At 38.9% G+C, this 20,098-nt stretch overlaps 1 long non-coding RNA gene across 1 annotated transcript; it reads left to right on the forward strand.

Moving 5' to 3' along the window:
- The first annotated feature begins 201 nt into the window (after positions 1-201).
- LOC307004469 lies at positions 202-15,812 on the forward strand. The gene is made up of 4 exons (XR_013799035.1): positions 202-326; positions 3,107-3,122; positions 3,479-3,594; positions 15,626-15,812. It is a non-coding gene; the product is annotated as an uncharacterized lncRNA (long non-coding RNA).
- Positions 15,813-20,098: the final 4,286 nt, after the last annotated feature.

Genomic DNA, 20,098 nt, shown 5'->3' on the forward strand with positions numbered 1-20,098 from the left:
CGTTTTACTGCATTTTCTTATTAAATAAATTGAGTCATTAGTTAGTATGGAGTATAAATAAGACAGATTTTTTTGTTATAGCAAGATAATTTCTTCTTGCTGTCTAAATGCATTTATGTATTTTATATTCTTCAATCGAATCTTCAGATGAGAGTATATCGCTTAGTCTCTCGCGAGAAGTGAATTCCGATTATCTGTTTCAGGGCATGCGATTGGCTGTTCGCTGCTGTCACGCTTTCATGTGCGCGCGCGCCTCCGCCCCGCGGGTCAGGACAGGAGAGGAGTCCGAGTCGATGGACGTTTGTGAGTGTGTCATCGTCATGAAGGTAACTTAATCGTGTTTAACACGACTTGTTGATCATGCATATTAACAAATAGTATGTTTTGCATAATGACCATCATGTTTAGTGCTTGTGTAACTTATTTCGTGCACGTTTGTGTTATCCGGGCCGCTCTCCCCCTCGTGCACACATCGTCCCTACTTTGGGCCAATGGCGCCTTTCCACCGCATGGTACGGCTCACTTAACAGTTAATTCGGAGGAGTGAAAGCTATTTCGGACAGCCGTTGAGTGTGCAAAATGGGAGTGATTTTACACTCTATAGCGTCCACTAATGTTTCGAAAACTAGTGTTAAGTAACGTTAGAACAGCGCTTCACATTTGTACGTTAACTTTTCTCATCTTCTAACCAGGGGCGTCCAATCTTGCTCCTGTTGAGCCTTTGTCCTAAAGAAATCGGCTTCAACCCCATTAAACACCTGAACCATCTAATAAAGCTTTTATTAGGTGTGTTGAGGCAAGTTGGAGCTAAACTATAGGAAAAAGCGGCCTCCCAGGACCGAGTTTGGACGCCCCGGTCTAAACCAATCAGAGCAGCTTTTTTTCCCGCTCCGTGTTGTCGTCACTCACAGCTGTTTTGTGAGGAAAGGAAAATACGCACCCTAATCTTTTCCGGTATTTTTTGTTTGTATTTGTGGTTTATTGTGTATGTGTGTTATATTAATGTATAATAATTCTTTATAATAAACTTCAAGATGTCAAAAGGCTGCTTAATTCATACTTACCAACAACTTGACGAACTGACGACAAACAAACTTAAAGCCGGCTAATAATGAATTAATAAAACAACACTAGTAAAAACACATAACGAATGATATGATACAAAATATATACAGTTAATTGCTAATTACAGGATGTTAATGTGGGATAATTGATCAAAATGTCGAGGGTACAGTAGGCTGAGGAAATAATAACGGTCATCTGATGCAAATTATAACGTCATCGTGTATATATAGTATAAGGTCACGTGACATTCATTCATTTTATTTTGTTTTTTCTGAGCTAGATACGGGGAATCCAATGTCCTCATGATCAGAGTGTTTATTCATTTTGCTACATTTTAATAGAGAATTAAAATAAATTTTTATTTTTGTCCTTGCTTGTATGACAATTCACCATGACATCACAACAGTAACAGACGTTCTTCCGGGTGGCAAAAGCCGAAGCGTTCCTATGGCAACGCAAGTAAATTGATTGGAAGGGGCACCCACCTTCAGCAGTGAAAAAAAAGAGTAATTAAATATTATGCGTTTTTTATCACAATAACTCCATTTAATGATACAAGTAAAACATATTATAAATATGTAATATAGTAGGCCTACACATAATTAGCAAAATACTCAGATAGCTCTTTTTTCTAGCCAAAATAACGTGATATATTATTGTCATTAAATGGCTTTCCTGAGGTAAATGTTATGTGACATAATTGTTCTCCAGCTGTTATATTGACCTCTTTGCGTGGTTGAAAAACACTGATTGGTCAATATTATGCAAGGAATAATTGACGACAGGCCGTTGAATTATTATAAAAATAATGCACACCCGAGGTGGTAATGCGGTCACGACGCGAAGCGGAGTTACACCTCGGGTGTGCATTATTTTTATAATAATTCAACGGTCTGGAGTCAATTATTCCGCTTATACTACAGTTACCACACCTCGAAATATTGTTCAGATGATGAATTTCAAGACGTTTGTAAAGTTTTTGTCATTAAAACGCTCTTGTATGTAGGACTAATTCCTTGCGCATCTAAACCCATGCTCCGTTGCTAATTCCAAAACGTCATTTTAGAGTTAGTAGCGGAGGTTTGAGCCGCTGATAGCAGAGTAATGCTGGACACACACGTAACGACTAGAAACATTCTCTGACTGTGAATGCAGCAGATTTTAAACATCGCTGTGAACCGACTGAACGCGCTGAAAACGCGTGCATGATAGTCATGACTCATAAGTATCAAATTATATTCATAACCGGCCTTAGAGAGAAGCATGTGCGTCAATATTATTATTTATTTATTTATTCAATTCGTTTTAATTAATTCGTTCATTCTTTTTTTCTATTAGTGACAGTAGACTAGAAGACTAATAAATGAAACACAAAGCCCTTTTAACAAGTATAGGCCTATCAATTTTATTTATTTGTTATATTATCTTCAATAATTACGAAAACCCGTGCAACAGGACTATCAATTTATTTAAATATTCAGTTTAATTTTTTATTGATTATATAGGACATTGAAAATTGCAGATCAAGCGCAGGGGCTGCAGTTTCTCTTGTTATGAATTGTATCGTATTGTCCGTTATTACGGTGAACTACGCGAAGTGATATGGAACTGTAATGAGGTCAAGACCTGCCGGAACTACTTTAGCTGTGCGGTTCCCTGAATATAATTGCACACCTCAGAACGTTCGTCAACCAATCAGATTCAAGCATTCAACGGCCCTGTAGTATAAGTATGAGTAATATACATTTCGGTAAGTTGAGCGAGAAAATGGATGTTAGAGCGTGTGAAAAGTGACAATGCGTGAGAGTTGGCAGCCCTCTTTTATTTCAGGCAGTGACTGGCAATGAGTCTGATCTTCAAAAGAGACAAATTTACTAATATTAGTCTCGAATTTCCCCGGCTGAAGAAAAAAAATGCTCTGCTATGATTTTGTATGTGTCGTTATCTTTTAGTTTTGAGTGACGTAATATCCCTTTCAATGTTTATAAAAATATATTTATGAGTTGGTTCTTTAACTCTTGCTTTTGCTTTATATTTTTAGGTCACGGCAACCACAGGTAAATCCATGCATGGCTCTTCACTACACATTAATAATTAAAAGTTTTTCTATCCACCTTTTTCCTGGGTAGTCTACTGTGTTAAGAATCATGGGTGACGCTTCCAGTTTTGGGAACTGCCATTCAAAAAAGACAGAAATCATCCTTTTTGAGAAAGTAGATAAAAAAATGCTGTAAAGAAAGGGTTTGTAGTTAGTTACGTTCCACCGCTGTTAAAATATTATGAAAAAATTAAGTTCCTAAATTTAATTTATGGAAGCAATAAGCCATGGAAGGTCATGTACTAGTGACTTGACCTTTTGTTTTAATACTGATTATTTACAGTGTATTTTGTTCTGCTTACCTGACTCGCGCAGAACTCCTGTCCTGATTGGCTGTGGTGCCTCCATCAGCGACTGGTCTTTGTATGGAACGTGAGAGGCCATCATTTTGCTATAGATCTTGTCTCTTCTCCCACAAACTCCACTATCAGGTACTTAATTTTTTTGCTGCAGTAACGTTGATGTATTTAATATATAGATTTTCACAATTAACAATGTATCTTGCCATTCAAAACGTTTCCAGAAGGATTAACTAGTGCTGTAGCTATCGATTATTTTAGTAATGAAGCATTCTACTCTGATTATTCCATCGATTAATCAAGTAATCAGATACAAATTGTGGTAATAAAAATAGATCCATCATCCAAGTGAACGACAGCCTTTAAAATGACTTAAAAAACATAGGTAACACTACATGAAATATGGTTCATTAGTTAACTACCTTAGTACAATACTTCTACAGCATTTATTAATCTTAGTTGATATTAATTTCAACGTACTAATACATTGTTACCAAATAGGCCTAAAACCTTTGTACTGTGTACTAACAAACAAAAAATGAAACTAACATTAACAAAGATTAATATATAGTTACAAATAGGGGTGGGCGATATGGCAAAAATATCATATCACGATTTTTTTCAGGAATATCACGATTCTTTTTCATGTTGGTTTTACTATTTTGCAAGTGACTGAGCATTACAGCCAAACCTAATGTCCCTATTTTAAAAACAGCCTTAGGTAACAAAATATAAAATAAAAAAGAATGGCAGATATTAAGGCCAAAGTGGCGAAGATAAAAATCTTTGTCATTATTTTCTTTATTAAATATTAAGAACAAAGATACACATACACAACTTAATATACAAATTAAATAAACAGTGCTTTATTTTTTAAGTTACAGTAGGTGCATTTAACAGCATTGAAGAAAGTAATTAAATGAACACGTATGCAAATAAAACAACATAGACTTCACTGTATAAATTATACATTGATTCTTATTATCATTTACTCTCTCAAGTTGTTTTAAACCGATTAAGTTTCTTTCTTCTGTTGAAAATAAGTTATTTGGAAGAATGTGGGTAACCAGACAGTTGATGTACTCCAGTGACTTCTATAGTATATTTATTTCCTATGGAAGTCAATGGGGACCAGCAACTGTCTGGTTAGCCACATTCTTTATATCCGGGTTCCGGGAGAAAAGTCAGTAAATTCGAGTAGAATCACAGGCTTAATAATAGATAATACTAATCCCGTGCGAATAGGGCTTATGTAAACCTTGTGTGTATTTGCCAGTTTTAGCGCAATAAGACTCGGAAAGATAACTTAGTCCAGTAACCAGGCGCTGTTAGACAGGCTTTTAGTGCCTGTAAACTTCGGGTGTACGCGCTCAGTAACAGGGTTTTCGCGGGGTCCTAAAAAGTAAAAAATTCTGAACTTTACATTTAATGCCTTAAAACGTCTTAAAAACAGCCAGATTTTTATCCGAGGTCTTAAATTTTATTTAGTCAGGTCTAAAAAATAATTTACCCTCGTTCATTTCCAGAAACGCTGGCCCCAGAAAGTTATTACAAAGTAGCAAAAAAGTATCGAATCGTAGCCCACAAAAGTGGAGCTCAGTGGAAAGTTTGTAGTTCAGTCGGATGTCAATGGCAAAGAAAGTAAAACGAGGCATGTAGCTTATTATTAACGATAACTGACCGTAGAGAGAGAGAGCACTTCTGTTGAATGCTCTTGATTGCTGATCGTTCACTCAGCGCGTGTTATTTGGATTAGGGATGTTAACCGATGACCGTTTGACCGATGGTTGACCGTATCAACGTTAACCGATCAAAGTTTTCGACAGTCGGTTAAAAAAAAAAAAATTTGATCTCTAAATTAGTCTATTATAGACAGTGGACTAAACACTACTACAGTTAGCATCTCATTCCAATATCTTTTTGTGTGAAGTGAACAAATCCCTCTCACTCAATCTTTCATAACTCGCCCGTTTGTACTTAATAAACCAATAAAAACATTCGGCGCGAGGTCACAGCGTTTGGGTTTGCGCGCTCACAAGGTTTGCAGAAAGTAAAGGCTACAGGCTAACACACTCGAGGTTAGCGCCAGGGCAGACGACAGGAGGAAGCGTGCAGAAAATAGTAGTGTGTGGGACCATTTCACCAAACAGAATGACACAGATGTAACGTAAGTTGCAACTTGTGTGATACAGCGCTTAAATATGAAAATACATTACGATTTCAGTAATGATACTGAACGGTACCAATACTAATTTCCCGAAGTATCGATACTAGCAGAGCGGTCACTTTCACTTCTCACCAAAGGCGCGTTGACAAACACCACACGTGACGCACTCGTCTCATTCGCTCTGGTTAAATAGCAAAAGTGAATGGAATGGAAACATGGCGAGGGCGGCGCCCCCGCGACCGGCTTTGGTTGATTGATAAAGAACACCGCGAGCGGGCATGTCGGAGAATAGTGCGGACACTGTTGTGGAAATTATCAATATTCAAAAACCTGGATGAAGGAGACAAAGTCGATTCTCAAGAGATTAAACAAAGTATTTTATTTCATGCATGAAATAAGACGTTCAACATACAGACAGCGTCTGATATGAGAAGGTCTATGGCATTCTCACGCAGAGAGCATCTGACATGAGAAGGCGAAGGCTAGTCCCTTTCGCCAAGGTTATATACCCTAACACACCCTGTGTAAAAATCCTTTGTTACCTTAAATGGAGATGTCTTAGCTCATTATCTCATGTCCAACCCAAATTCTAACTGGTCTGAGCAATGTCATGTCTGCAAAAGTTTCCTGTTGTTTGCTGCTGCTCTTCTTCACACATCTCGTCTATCTTTAGTTCGATCAAAGCTGCGCACATATTTTCACACTTATAGTCTTTTGCCTTCACATGACCCAGTTGAACATTTTGTTCCTTCAAGCTTGTTAACTTATGCATTTCTGGTTACATATTTTATTATTGTGCTTTAGCTTATATGATTATATTCCTTTAAATGCTTATGAGTAAATGAAAGTTCAACGTTAATACAAGTTGTACCCATACAAAAGCAAAAGAAACACATCTAAATGTAAAATTTCCATAACAATCCCCCATATGTTCATTCAAAGAACATACACACAATTTTACATTTACTCTTCCATAATCATAGTAATTCACAACAGGTAAATTTTTCCATGGTTACTTAATTTCCTAGTCAAACTCATGTTCGCTCTTGTTCTCATAATCCTCATCATCATCAGCCACTAACACCTTAACTTCGTCCTCTGGTGCTCTACTTATCACTGTTGTGTATTCCCCTGGACTCATTCTCATACCCATCATTGTTACAGTCACTGCCTTAGCCGTGATTCTAGAAATACAATTCATTAAACATGGAATCATCAAAAGAAAAATCAAAATGAAAATCAAACATCCGATTGGCATAATGGTACTTATTAACAATTTCGTCCACCCCTGCAGGCCCAAGAACCAATTATCTAGTGAAAATTACATTTCATCTGGAGTGGCTATGGCCATTTTCATGTGTTCTATTATGTCTGATACATTTTGATAGACGTCAGTCAAATTAAAACAGGAAGAGGTTCCTAACATTTTGCATATTTTCAAATAAACCTCCTACATCTAAAAGTCCTGGATAACTGCACCCCATCCATTTCTTAGGAAGGGTGTGCACATACTGTTCAAGCTGTTGTCTCTCCGAGGTCATCGTCGTCACCTGGACATGTGATATTTGTACCATTAGATGTTATACATTTGTTATTATTCATGATTATCGTGGTTTTACAGTGTGCTGTACCAGCCATTATTGCCCCTTGTTGGGTCCCTAATTTACATAGACATACGTCGCCTAATTGTGGTTTCACTGCCCATACATTGTCAAAGTCTCTAGTGCTGTGTTCTGATGGGTTCTGACTTTTGACTTTCTTTGGAGATAATTTGATTTCTATAGAATTTTCACATTCAGTAATTTCTACATTGCACATGGAATTAACCCTATTAATTCTCCTAAATTTTCAGTGATTTCTTCTAATTCCCAAAACTCTGGCATCACTCTAATATTCTAATTTAATCACCCTGAAGTGAGACATACCCCGCCTTGGTCAATAGACCCTCTCTGATAGCATCCTGATTACCCCCGTACACATATTGCCCTTGACATGGATCCTTACAAAAATACATGGTCTTACCCCATTTTCCCTTTGTCATTTTCACCTCTATATGCTATCATCTCATGCTAGGCTTACAGCCAGACTAATTAAGAGGATAAGATTTAGTGACCTATTGCCACACATTACAACCTTGTCAGGCGAGAAAATGTTCTTGTTTGGACGATATCAGTCCCGTTTCTCGATGTATTTTCGGTCTCAGGGCAGGTCTAGTTGATATGATCAGACAGGTTATTCCAATGCCCACGCCGTTAAAGTTCCACAAAGTCCTTGATACAGTTCTGACCACTCCTGAAATTGCACAATCGTCTCTTACTATTGATTCGTCTGCTCTCCAGTGACGGTGGTTTTCAAATTGGTAACCTACGGGATGACACGTCTCTGGTTAGTCTGATCTCTGTTTGGCACTCGTTAGCTTTGAGTGGGATTCTTCTTCCGTTGCAGCTAGCCGCATGAGCTGATGCTTCTCGACTTTCACCGCATTTTGAGTTGTCAGCAAAACCTGGAATGGTCCCTGTCACCTTTTCGCCTTCCAATGCTTTCGTCTCAGATCCTTTATCAACACGAACTCTCCTCGGAAGCTGTGCAGGGCCGTCTCAGCTGGCTCTGGAACTGCTGCCTGGACCTGTTTTGAGATATTACAGAACACCTTATCCAGCTCAACACAACATTGCAACATGTCATTTTCACACAGACTTGTGTCAGGCAATGTTCGAGGATTTCCTGCGTCCCAGCCCCTCTTTCTCATTCTCATGTAAGTTAGCTCCTCCCGCTTCCGGATGTACCCAGGAATGCTTCAACTGCTGAAATTGCACTGTTTACAAAATGTGAACCATTGTCACTTAATAATTTTTCAGGATTTGAAATTCCCATGGTGGGATAATTTCTTGTAGGAATAGTTTTGCCATTCCTTTTGAATCTGCCTTTGTTGTTGGCATGGCTTCTACCCATTCTGAAAACATGTCGACTGCCACTACGCAGTATTTCTTTTTGTCAGATTTTGATAATTCAATATAATCGAGCATTACATTTGAGAATGGTCTCTGCGGCCTGGGATGCCCCCCTGTCTCATTGCCTGACCCCTCCCCACATTGTTAATACCACAAATCAAAACATCTGCTGCAAAAATCTGCTGCCACTGTGGAAAAAAACTTTGGTAAATCAGTTATTTTGCATAATAGTAAACATCTCCATTTGTTTCTGGGGCCCCATTGTCCATTTTTATATTCACGGCCTGCCTTCTTCCATTTCTCTTTATCATAGGCAGAAGCGTTGTTGTTTCATCGCTTCTGTCACCTAGTTCCTCATTCAGCTGTATTGCTATGGTTATCTGAACAGGAAGTCGAGCTACAGCCTTCGCTGCTAAACTCTGACACCCTGTTTTCCTTAGAAACGTCATCACTACCCGAAGTATGAGCCTGGCACTTACAAACTGCCACTTCCTTTTTAGTGGATACTGCATTTTATTTTTGCACTCTATAGTCGGATTTGGTCTTTATTTTAATCGGCTCACAATCTGCAATCAGACCTACATAATTTTTTATCAGTAGCCCATAAACATTTTGGAAACTCTCTCCAACCCGTCTGTTATGACAGGGAGTTGTGTTAAACTCAGTCTGTTTAGTTTCACTTCCTCATCCAACACTGTGACTGCTCTCAAACTTCTGTGTTTTCATGACATGGCTATTTTTGGTACCTGGCTATGAAGGGACCCGCGTCACGCCATTCAGCCTTCACTGGTTTGGCCAGCGATATGAGGCTTGTGCATTTTCCATGTCATAAAACACTGTCTGTTTGTCAGTCAATTTCACATTCAAAACACACCATTGGTCAGTCCAATACACATAGTCAGTCGTCACAATTTCTATGTCAACATTATCAATGTCAACATTAAATCATCGCTGCGCATATTCATCATCATGATCAGTGCTTACATGAGAAGTGCAATGTAAATCTGAGTCTCTCATAGATTCAGAAGATGGCAACACTCTGTCATGAGCCGCTTTGTGGTCAGACATGTGTCAGAAATTTGCCATTCATATACAAACAGAGAAAAATCCTCTGTGCTTTCAGTTTCATGCGTCATTCTCATGTCAGCTGATAAGCCCTGATCACCACAGTAAACAAAAACACCCTACTTACAAAGTAAATCCCTTCGCATTAAATTCACTGGGCATAACTTAGTAATTTAAAAAACAATGCACATTATTATTTTATTTTTCCCCTTCAATTAGACACTCAAGTGTTTTCGAATATTGTTCTATGACCACATGACCAGTTGCACTTCTGGAAGAAGTCGTCTTCCCAGATAGTGGAACTGGTTTTTCAAACTATGTCGCTTTAATTACCAAATTGGAAGCTCCCGTGTCAAGCAGAAATAGTAAAGATACGTCATTAACAGTCATTTCTATCAAGGGTAAAGAAAAATTAGCCTTATAGAAAAACCCTAGCAAGCAAGTCTTCATTGCATAGAGCAGAAATCAGAAAATAAAAGTAAATTATACTCATCTGCTGGAGAGACAGGAACCCCGTCGCTCACCCCCTCCTCCTCCTTTCAATCCGCCTGATTCCTGCCTTTGCCGTGTGGGCAATCATTATACCAATGTCCTTTAAGTCCACATTTGAAACATTTGTCTGGATCATAGGGCTCTTTGCGTTGTTGTTGAAATGGTTGACAGTTTCGTCCTTTTCCACGACCACGTCCTCTGCCTCTTCCTCTGCCATTGCCTCTCTGGTTCTGTTGGTGATGGGTGGAGTCGTTGTTGCCCATATACACACCTTGCATTGTCACCAGGGCCAACATGAGGTCTTTGTCTTGCTTGGCTGCGTTGATTTTCCGCTGCGCTTTCATGATGTCTTGCGTGTTGTCTCATTTCTACTGTGGAGGCAAATTGCCATCCGACACAGCTCTTTTGAATTGCTTTTGAAATGTCACTGTCCAATCCATCCAAGAACAAGGTCTTTACTTTCATTTTCTGGAGGGCTGCAGAGCGGTGGTGGTTGTTCGTGTGGTGCGTTAGGAACTGCGTGATCCCGTCCTTCTGCGGCTGCTGGAATCTGGTTAGGATTGCGAGGAGGTGGAAGATGAGCCGGATGAGTCCTGTCCTCCTCTCTTATTCTCACAAAACAAAAACAAACAAAAAAACAATGCCATTATAGGGAGAAGAAGAAACAATGTCAGACGTCATTTTTCAAAGATACGTCATTTTTAAGATTGCATAATGCGTTTCTCTATGTGTCTTGTCTTTCCTCTTGACAACGTGAGTAGACCAATTTTGCTTTTGTTTTTGTCAAATGTGACACGCTTAAACCCCCATTGAACCCATATTGCTCTTTTAAATACGGCACATATTCATGATACCAAATTCCTATTGCTTTGTCCATTATTTTTTATGAACCCTTCGAGAAATCAACCTGTTCTCCATCCTTCTTTTTTGAATTTCCGTTACCCATTTTTACTTAAACAATTTTGTTTGTTCAATTTCCCTATAATTTTGTTAATTTATATTTGCTAATCAATTTTATTTTATTTTTATTTTTAGTTTACGTATTAAATTTTATTACTTTATATTTACCTATCGATTTTCCTCGCGCAGCCACCCACGCTCTCTTCTACGTATTAAATTTCCCTCGCGCGGTCACCCACGCCCCCGCCAACATCCGTCGATTCAGGTCTTTCAAACTTGCCTAAATTCGTCAATGTAGGTCTTTCCCAGACAACCTATGTCTGGTGTTTTGGGAATTTACTAGGCTTATCCCAAAACGTGACTCTTTTAGGCGAAACTTTAATACGCAAATAATTTTCTTATTTACTACGTAAATAATTTTCTTCTCACCGTCTTGTGAGTCTCACTGTCTGTGAGTTCTTGGAATTGCGTCCACCTAGGTCGTCGTGAGGAGTTGAACAATTCTCTTTCCTCAAGCTTGAGGATTTTGAGCCGTAGAGTGTTCTCTCGGGATGGCCAGTCAACTGTTCCCCTCACGACGATCATCGGTTTTGCAATCCCATCCTCGTCGCCATTTGTTGTGGAAATTATCAATATTCAAAAACCTGGATGAAGGAGACAAAGTCGATTCTCAAGAGATTAAACAAAGTATTTTATTTCATGCATGAAATAAGACGTTCAACATACAGACAGCGTCTGATATGAGAAGGTCTATGGCATTCTCACGCAGAGAGCATCTGACATGAGAAGGCGAAGGCTAGTCCCTTTCGCCCAGGTTATATACCCTAACACACCCTGTGTAAAAATCCTTTGTTACCTTAAATGGAGATGTCTTAGCTCATTATCTCATGTCCAACCCAAATTCTAACTGGTCTGAGCAATGTCATGTCTGCAAAAGTTTCCTGTTGTTTGCTGCTGCTCTTCTTCACACATCTCGTCTATCTTTAGTTCGATCAAAGCTGCGCACATATTTTCACACTTATAGTCTTTTGCCTTCACATGACCCAGTTGAACATTTTGTTCCTTCAAGCTTGTTAACTTATGCATTTCTGGTTACATATTTTATTATTGTGCTTTAGCTTATATGATTATATTCCTTTAAATGCTTATGAGTAAATGAAAGTTCAACGTTAATACAAGTTGTACCCATACAAAAGCAAAAGAAACACATCTAAATGTAAAATTTCCATAACAATACGCGCTTCACACTGCGAGCGGGGAGAATAGCGCAGACACACGCTTCACACTGCGAGCGGGGAGAATAGCGCGGACACACACTTCACACTGCGAGCGGGGAGAACACCATGTGTTTGGTATCTATGGATTCAGAAGACCCTAAGCTAACATAATCATGCATGTTATGTGTTTATAAAGGAAGTATGAGTGAAAAATGTACAATAATCGAGAGAATTTCAAAAACGAAAATTAGATTTTTGTCATTTATTACTGAAAATCACACCTCACACAACAATAGTGAACAGTTATTGAACCAAAAAAATATTTGTCAAACCCTTTGCTTGACAGCCACTTGTAATTGTTTAATAAAATGTTTTAAGAACAATGAAATAAGGAACTTTTTTTACAAACAGTCCCAGGCGTGAAAAATCGGTCTGCTCAGAACTAAATGAGAACTGCTTGCTCTGAAGAACAGACACACTCACAACCTGGCAGATTTACTTTCCACTAACTGTTCCAGAGCTTGTTCTGCCGTAAATCTTACTGCTTGCCATCATAAAAGTGCTAAAACAATACAATAATAATGCTATTTAAGTTCTTCTGTCTCTCTCTTATATAGATCTCTGTGCGCTCTGTAATACTCCGCTCCGTTCGCTATCTGTCTCATTCTCCGTCCACATGACGCTGTTTGTTTGTACATATTGAAGGCTACAGAGTCCTCTGATTGGCTAGAATACGTCATGGTAACCTTCCTCTGATTGGGTAAAAAAAAAAAATCCTCCCAGCGGCAATTTTTCCATTGGTGGAGTTTGCCTAACAACATCGATTTCATTGGCCTTTTTATGCAGTGGTATTGCGCAACAGCGAAGTGTGTGTATGATACAAACGGGATATCACTGTTTTCAGCGGAATCTGAGGAAGACGGCAAAAAAGACCGCACCTCTCTATCATTAATAGTTTTGAAGATAATTGCACATTTGTAAAAGTATGCCATTTTGGCCGGTACCGCCCAATTCGTCCCCAGAGGGTTAAAGGGGCCACACCTTATTTACACTCAGTGGACAGCTTAAAGGGGTCATGACATGGGGTTTTTTATTTTATTATGTTCCCTTAGGTGCAATTATAGTATTACTATAGTTTTTTTTACAAAAAACTTTTTAAATGTAGTGATTTATGACCTTTTCCCACCCTGTTTCTCATCATCTGATTCAAACAGTCTGTTTTGGGGGTGTTTCCCCTTTAAGAGTTCAGTGTTAACGCCCACTGTTATGATTGGCTAACGTCAGTGCCTATGCATCAATTATTAACGCCCCCAGCCAGAACACTTGCAGATTCGGCGTATTTAAAAAGTAGTTTAAAGTTTTAAACACATTACTTACAGTTTGCATCGTCGTTGTTGAGCCCAGAATAGTCGGCACGGACTTATCTTTGAGCAACAGTTTTCTGGCAAAGCCAGCATCATTTTGGGATTTGTTCTCAAAACAGTCATCCTTCAAACGTAACGTTATAGAACAAACGCTTAAACTAACATTGCCGTGACTGAGACGTCCGCAAAAAATAAAGTGCATCCATTTTTCCCTGACGACTGGATCTTTCGCAGCGTATTCAAAGATGTTGTTTGTCCACAGCCAGGAACAGCACATCTGCGGCATCGTAATATCCCTGTACACAGACCCACTCGCTGTCCGTCGACTGAACACTTGTGAGGCGCGACAACGATACGAAATGAGCGTAGTTGTCTTGCGCTTAAAGCGCAGTTGTCTTGTGCTGGAGGCGGTCATATGCAAACGCTGGTACGTCACTTCGTACCGTGACGTCACTTCTTACCATGGATCCAGAACGAGCTGTATTTAGAGCTTGATTAAATAAATGATTCGTTTATAATGGGGAGGAAGTCTTAAAGGGTAACTAAACCCCTGGTCAGAGCCTGACTCCACCCACTGGCAATATTTGAAAAATGCTGGAAAAGTGGGCAGAGCCCAACGGACGAACCGAGGGCGGGGCTGAGCGGGTGATTGACAGACCCGCAGTGACGCAGTGATTGACAGCTGCTGTCAGACTCGCTAAGATGGAGAGTGACGCAAGTAGCTTTGCAACAGAGCGGTCATTTAAAGTCGAGGACTTTTCTCACCTGAAGTGGAGGAATTGTCTGTGGACACAGAGCTAAAACCATATCAATTCGAGCCGCGAGCTCAAACTGCGGTGTCGCATCGCACTAACTCCCGCATCGCGATCGGCATCCGACGATGCTAGCGAAGCAGCCGCGCTAGAGAGAATGGGGACAGTATCTGAGTGGATTATTATTACTATTGACCTACGTTAAGCATATTTTGCCGCTATGTGAAAAAAAAATATCCAGCAAAACGCGCCGGCGGTTGAGGAGTCCGTGCAGGAAGAGCAGCGTTTGGCACACAAGTGCATGTAAACACTGGCGCCTAATTTACAAGTCTGGGGGAAAGTTATGCAGTCCAGCAGTGCTGTTGCAACCGGCAAAACTACACCTACGTAACTTACCATCCTAACCACTGTACTAAACACAGATAAAGCTACTGCTAAAAATCTACTATCCTAACTGATGCAATACTATGCTACTAACTAACTATGCTTCTAACAACACTAACAACTATGCTAAATAACTACCTAGGCTACACGAAATAATCTAAATAACTATAAATGCTATGCTAACTAGATGCTAAAATACGCTATCCTGATCGTTTTCAAAACTCGTAATTCCAATTTCCAGCTCCTGACTCGCTCTGGTGTTGACGGAAGCAGATGCTTTTATACCAGCGGCTGCCAGGGGCGTGGTGAGCTCGCAGCGTCAGAGAGTACCCTACGTCAGAGAGTACCCCTGCCTCAGGAGATTCCGTTTAACCTGAAGAGGGCAGCACTCAGACGTTTTTACACCATATATTTGAAAATTAAAACACTTTATACTCAAATGTTAAAAAAAAGTACTCGAATCAATTAACAGCATTTATGAAGCTCCATTCGTACAGATCATTAACTAAAAAAAAGTTGGTTTAGTGTTTAGTTACCCTTTAAGCTATGAAACTTGCAGGACGTTTTAATGGTACAAAGACCTCTTATATACCAAAAGATCAAGGCAAATTTGGTTTCTTTGTCAGCTTTCACAGCCATACTGGTAAATGAGCAAAACAAAATATATTTTTTTATTAAATACTGTGAGATTTAATCTGATTTCAATGCCACAGTTGTGTAGTATCTATTGTTGGCCGTGTTGTTCATGTTTCTACATTTAAAATGGTGTTGACGACCCAATATTGTTTGTGAGAAATACGTATATTTAAACCCACAGTAACTTTTACTTATGAAATGCTCTAACATCTTTTTCTTTTCTCCACCAAAACAGCTTAGGAGATGGTTCATACTAAGATGCAGATCTACCTCTAGTCCACCTTCATTCCCACACCCAGCTGGCCATCAATGTTTAATTAAATATGCAATAAAATATGTAGTCAATAACCAGTGTCTGCCATGCACAATCTGTTCCTTTTTCATTGCAAATGTTTTGGATTGTTCTATTAAAGCTCATTATAATCTTTGAGACCGGTATTAGGGTAGCGGCAACACTTCCTAGAGAAGGGAACTATCGTGTAGGTGTTCTGACAGAACTCGTCCAGCAGGAGCAAGGTGTGGGTCATATTGCTCCAAGATCCTCCAATCAGCACCAAGTCATCAGTGAAAGCCAGAGTAGTTACTAAACCTTATTTGTGACTATATTCAGCAGTTACTAGATTAAATTGTGTCCTTCCTTTTATATATATATATTATTTAAAGATGGTAAAAGTTGAATCAATTCTCTGGAAAGTAAATGGCATTAAATCTGTGAGGTAATATGAATCAAATTAATGTGTGTATTGTTTCCTCCTAGGGCTTCTTCCTCATAAATACAAGTGTTTTCCTTACCATTTCCACTTGCCACCTTTGTCCATACCTGTCAACATTTGGGTGCTAAAATACGGGAGATTTTTTATTTTTTTTATTATTTTTTTTGGGGGGGGGGGGGGGGGGTTTATTGGTTAGAAATACAAAATAATGTGATTACTCACGATAAAAACCTTATGTTTTTTATATTTTTTATAATGCCATAATTTCACATTTAATCTCCAAATTAATGTAGAAACCACAAAGACAGTAGCCTATATATTAAATATTTGTCTAAAAGGTAGGAAATATACAGAAATTTAATAAAGTTATCAAACAGTTTGCCATGGCCGCAGGAAGTAGGGGTGCTGAGGGTGCTGCAGCACCCCCTGACGACAGCTGTTTCACTACATTGGCATTTAAGATGACATTACTTTAAATAACTTTCAACATGTTTTTTAAAGCACCTTCTACATTTATAAAATTACTCTAAAGATTATTTCGATTACTTTGCACTGCATAAATGTTAAATTATACATAGCTAAATCCTTATTAAAGTTACAAATGTTCTTTTGTCTAGAGCAGTGAGTGTTTTTCTCTGTTCCCTTTGTTCTTTGATTAACTTTGCTGACAGAAAGCTTTATTTGGCTACTGTGTCTTTAAGAGCAGCCGCTGCTGACAGAGACGCGGATCTCACACGCGCCTCATTCTCTCACAACTCTTCTTTATGTTCATCATGTATTCATTTAGCGGTTCATGACTTTATTTAACTCATTTAAGAGTGCTCAGTCTGCTCTTATGAGGATACTCGACAAAACGGACATTTTTGCAGAATTGCGTGTGTTAGTTCGGTCAACTTCAAGCCGAAAGAGAACTCGATTCTGGCGCTCAATTTGTCTTTGCGTGAATGGTTCAAAAGCATTTGCAAGAATACAAGCGCATCATATAATGTAACGCCAGCCAAAGGATGACAGAAAAAACGGATGCTGTGTTAATTACGTGAAATATTTACCACGGAGTTTTCTTCTCATTTCTACCAGTGACGCTTTATTCAACGTCGATCTGCGCACGTCAACAGCGCTACTGAGTTGTAGGTTGCCAGGTTGAGCTCACAAATGGGTTGAAATGTGAATGATGTGTTGATTGCGCGAGTAGAATGGGTTTCATACAAGATCTGGCAACTGGGCAACCTTGGAATAATATATTGATGTGATTATTCATATAACGACGTTTGGGAATACAAATTACGGGAGTTTCACGGGAGAAAGGACAAAACGGGAGGGGGGCGGGAGATGGGTGTGAAATACGGGAGACTCCCGGTGAAAACGGGAGTGTTGACAGGTATGCCTTTGTCTTGCTCATTGAGAGTTTTATTTATATATTCTGATTTGTATCCAGTAAGAGGATAAAGTTGCACTTAAATCATTGAAAGCTTAATTAAAATAAATCCATGTTGTATTTATGCTTAGCTTTATTTTTTTCAGTACAGAATAATAAAATAAAAATGTCCCTCGTAAATATGAATGTAGTAAAACAAAATGGATCAATGAAACTGCATTTACAATGCAAAATCTCTTAAAGGTAAAACTACTGTTTTTTTCCCCACATGTACTGGTAAGGGAAAAACGCAACAATGGTTTTAATGCTTGTCAAATTGTACGCTAATAAACTACTAACAATGAGCCATCAATGTATTTGATATAAAAAAAAAATCCGTGTTTACATGCGAGTGGCACAATGCGAAGCCACGTATAATAGACCGCCGGCCGCTGCTGATCTGCTCGATCCTACATGCAGTTTCAAATGTTGAAGACTCATCGTATAGACATCCTATAGAGGTAAGGAAGACGGCTCAGTAACTATTAAAAACGGTCGTTCGAACGCGATGTTTACCAGATGCTACGATCTTTTACAGACGTCTCCGCGATGTACGTGTGCTATCTGGGTTGTCATTGGTCAGCTGTCAAAAAGGCGCTTGACGTAGGGCGTTCTTTTCAGAAAAGTTAAACTTTTTTCAACTTTAAAAGACGCTCTGAGCTGCAGAAAAAGACGCCGGCGGTGGCGTTTAAAAAAGCGCTCAGGACTTTTTTGAAAAAACGGTTTACTCCATAGGGTTCTAATGTAGAACAGACGCTGGCAGTTTGAAAAAAGACGCTAAGTGTGAACATAGCCTTACGTACCATCGCGTCACATATGCAAATATAGTCTCAAATACAGCAATTTTATTGGGTTCTGTGATTGTTGCCGCGTTAACGCGGACAAATAGTGCGTGTTGACGCGGTCAAAATTCACGCGTTTCGTTTAAAGACTTTAGGCCCCGTCCGCCTTCCATACTGTTTTCGTTCCCGTAGGATATCAGACTCTGTCAAATACTCCACAGTCCACACGATGTGCATTTTGCCATATTATTGTGTGTGTGTGTGTGTGTGTGTGTGTGTGTGTGTGTGTGTGTGTGTGTGTAAGAGAACTGAATTCGCTTCAGCTGTGTGTCCGTCAGCGCGAGCCCCGCATTGAGTCCTTGTTCGCGGATTATTGTGATTAACGTCAATACCTTTAAAGAACCGGCCGCATGGACACCAGTCCTTCACTGCAGACTCGACCGAGGAATGGCCAAGCTCTACTGGTGCTGTCCCACTGCAGTGATGGTCAAATACTCCTCAAACTGATGATGTTTCCATTCGCGTTCACTGTGAGAGATACACACACAAAACAAACAATGTATAACACAAAAACAACATCACAATTACTAAATGCTAGACATTAAACTCGTTTACCTTATAACCCTCAAGTTGGATACACAAAAATACAATGGGAAAGAAACACCGGCATGAATTGCAACGGCTGCGTCCTTCACAAAAGCGTGCGTACAGGAGCGCTTAATACTTGTGTTGGTGCACGTCAAGGCCATATCAAAATAAAAGTCCTTCAAAATAAAGTGTTTGATGAAACAGGTTACAGCAACACCTGTGTCAAAAAAGGTAAATGACTTTCAAAATAAATAATTTCTGTCTATAATATGTGTAGGCTAAATGTCACCAATTGCTTATTTGTGGACACGTAATATTCCACAATATTATGATTTGACTGCACTGATACTATTGGATGAGAACTGAACTGAGTTGGATTATTACAACATCACCATTCTGCAGAACTGCTAACTAATTTAACAATTGATCTTCTTTACAACTCCACTGAATCGTCACTGAACTGATCTCATCTGAATGATTTATAAATAAAGGTGACTTGACTAACCTATGCTTGCAGTTTAAGTGTTTGTTTTATTATACCACAAACAAGTAAACAAGTCTCTTTATAGAAATGGTATATATAGTATATACAAATAAAATTGTCTATTCCTTTTAAATGGACAGCAATATATTTAATCATGTCTGGCTACCTGAAAAACAAAACTTGAAAAAAGTGTGTTATTTGGGTCTGCAAAAGTTAAACATTTAATAATCTAAGCATTTCACATATTCTATGTACACTAATTATATTAAACAATACTGTCAGTACACCATAGTTGTACAAATGAACTAGATCAATGCCTTTATTTCCATTCAAAGTGATCCGATCAACACAGAAACATCAGAAAAACATCAGGCTTGAAAGATTCCTTATCCTGTGGCTCCCTCTAGTGGGCAACCTTAAAATCACAGCCTTTATCTTTCATTTCAAATGGCTGAAAGTTTAGAGTTTGCTGTTAGCAATTCATTAGAGAGCCAATTCAAGTTTGGTGCTTGGACCCCTATCAACAAAATATCAATTTCCAGGGCTCCAGGACACTGTCTACACTGCAAAAGAAAGGAAAAAATGCTTTTCTTTATCAGTATTTTTGTGTTGATTCCAGTCCAAATATCAAAACATTCTTAGATCAAGATGCATTTGCCAGATAAGATATTATATCTTGTTTTTTTTTGTTGAAAAACGGAAACAAGATTATTTTTCTCACCCCACT

This window comes from Phoxinus phoxinus (assembly GCF_949152265.1).
Source record: "Phoxinus phoxinus genome assembly, chromosome: 9".
Classification (NCBI taxonomy): Eukaryota; Metazoa; Chordata; class Actinopteri; order Cypriniformes; family Leuciscidae; genus Phoxinus; species Phoxinus phoxinus.